The sequence below is a fragment of the Capra hircus genome, chromosome 1 (assembly GCF_001704415.2).
Source record: "Capra hircus breed San Clemente chromosome 1, ASM170441v1, whole genome shotgun sequence".
In the NCBI taxonomy this organism is placed as follows: Eukaryota; Metazoa; Chordata; class Mammalia; order Artiodactyla; family Bovidae; genus Capra; species Capra hircus.
This window is the reverse complement of record NC_030808.1, coordinates 868,641-871,563: the sequence shown is the minus strand read 5'-3', so window position 1 is coordinate 871,563 and position 2,923 is coordinate 868,641.

Below are 2,923 nucleotides of genomic sequence, written 5' to 3'. Positions count from 1 at the left end.
GTAGTGCTAAGCATCCATGTGGAAACCAGGAATTCTCGACCCTAGTTAGTCCCAGTTCTGTTACTATGCTGCAGCTTGGGTCTGTTCTCTGAACCTCAGTTTACTCATCAGTGAAATGGGGAGAGGTATTTCTTAAGCACCCATCCAAGTATAATTGAGCAAGTAATTTTAAGTGAGACCTGAAGAAACATTATTTACAGTTTAGGCCTTAAAAGGCACTTGACATATTTTCAGATGAACAATGATTCCTAGCTTCTTACTTTCAAAATGAAAAGCTCCAGCTCCTTAAGAACAGTTCAAGGACATGGGGCTTTCACCAACAGACTGATCAGCAGGGGAACTTTCTGTTTTTAAAACAATGTTCTGATTCAGGGTGTAACATAATATGTATTTTCACACCCAGAATCAAATATGCATGTATTGGAATATATATTATATATATTGGAATACATATTGTATCTAATATAAAATGTTCCAATATTTATACTATATATAAACTTATACATACAGGCTTTCCAGGTGGCGCTGTTGGTAAAGAATAGGCCTGACAATGCAGGAGACATAAGAGATGAGGGTTCAGTCCCTGGGTTGGAACGATCCCCCGGGGAAGGGAATGGCAACCCACTCCAGTATTCTTGCCTTGAGAATCCTGTGGACAGAGGAGCCTGGCAGGCCACAGTCCATGGGGTTGCAAAGAGGGTATGACTGAAGCGACTTAGCTCACCAACACACACATTACACGTATACATATATAAGTTCCAAGAGGGCTACAAGAGCATCCACTGTCCCACAGGCTCTTCTGTGGCCCATGACCACTCTGACAGTCCTTCCATTGAGCGGTGGTGTCTACTCTCTTTGAATCTAGACAGGCTTGTAACTCACTTGTAGCCAAGAGAATGTGTCAGACATGATATTGTGTGACTTTTCAGGCTACGTCATAAAGGGAGATGGAGCTTCCACCTTGTTCACTGGACCACTTGTGTAGAGCTCCAAGCCCCTACGCTTTCAAAAGGGCCCATGAGGCAGCCAGGCTGTAAGGAAGCCCAAACGATCCGGCACAGAAAGGCCTCCTGGAGAAGCAAGTGGGAGTACACCAAGAGAGAGAAAGTCAGCTCTCTGACCACCATCTGACTGCAGCCACATGAAAGTGAAAGCGAAAGTTGCCCAGTCATGTCTGACTCCTTGTGACCCCATGGACTGTAGAGGCCATGGAATTCTCCAGGCCAGAATACTGGAGTGGGTAGCCTTTCCCTTCTCCAGGGGATTGTCCCAACCCAGGGATCGAACCCAGGTCTCCCGCATTGCAGGCGGATTCTTTACCAGCTGAGCCACAAGGGAAGCCCAAGAATACTGGAGTGGGTAGCCTATCCTTTCTCCAGAGGATCTTCCCGACCCAGGAATAGAACCAGGGTCTCCTGCATTGCAGGCAGATTCTTTACCAGCTGAGCTACCAGGGAAGCCAAATGAAAGACCCCCAACAAAACTACTCAGCTGAGCCTTTCCTGAACCTGTGACCCACAGAAAGGACTGCTGTTTAACCCAAAATGGTAGTCGTTTCAGAGGTTAAGAGTCTGCCTTGCCGTGCAGGGAACATGGGTTTGATCCCTGGTCAGGGAGCTAAGGTTCCACGTGCCACAGAGGAAGCAAGCCTGTGAGCCACAGCTAGAAGGTCTGTGCACCACAACGAAGACTCCATATGGTGCAGCTAGGACCCAATGCCACCAGATAAATAAATTTAAAAAAATTTTTTAAGAAGTAGACCACTAGGGTTTGGGGTGGTGGGCTGCACACCAATGGTAACCAGGATAAGTGGCAAGGTGACATCTGAGATATCTGATCTGATAACTGATACCTGAGGCTCAGGGGGCACTTCCCTAAAGAGCCATCAGCACCATGGCACACCCTCCACCCCACTCAGCACATAGGCCTTGTTTCCAGTCACTTATACTAGTCCCTGCTTCTCAAGAGTCAGCAGCTTACCCCATCTTCCCCAGCCTACCTCCACCCCAGAGCTTGAAGTCATGGGTCACAGGCCTCAATGTGTGTAACAGGCACCTGCAAATACCTCTGTCCCTCGATGCCTCTACCCAGATTCTTTTCTTGCTTGTTTTTGGCTTAGGAGGTGGGTTTTTTTTTTTTTTTTTTTTTTGCCACACCATGCAGCATGTGGGATCTTCCCCAGTCAGGGATTGAACCTGGGACCCCTGCATTGGGAGCATGGAGTCTTAACCACTGGGCCACAAGGGAAGTACTCCACCTAGATTCTGACTGAGCAGGCTCTAATGGGAGCTAGGTATTTCTGATTGCAGGTGGAGAGACTGGTCCTAGGAAGACCAGAAGGCAGGATGACAGGGACTGCTTTTCTCGAATCCAAGCCTCAAATTCAATCTTCCCTGGTGGCTCAGAAGGTAAAGAATCTGCCTGCAATGCAGGAGACCCAGTTTCAATCCCTGGGTGGAGAAGATCCCCTGGAGAAAGAAATGGCAACCCACTCCAATATTCTTGCCTGGGGAATCCCACGGACATAGGAGCCTGGCAGGCTACAGTCCATGAAGTCACAAAGAGTCAGACATGACTGACCGAGTGGCTAACAAGCCTCAAATACCTGTTACAAGGAGCTGTGTTGAGGTTGAAAGCTCCCTTCCCCCTCACAAAAGGGATCTTTTTCTGGATTAATTCTGAAGCCACAAGTTTTAGGTCCCCCAGGAGAGGGTTTTCTCTAAAAGATTTGTTGGCTGGAGACTCCTCTCTGGTGTCAGCCTGGCAGAGACATGAAAACCCAAAGCTGGGAGCTTTCAACGGCTCTCCCAGGACATCTGGGGTATCTTCGGCTGAAAGCTAGTGAAACGGGGTCACCAACTGCTCTGTCGGCCTGCTCCGGGTGGACCCGTCCCCTTCCTGACCCTCTATGCGCAGCCCTTCC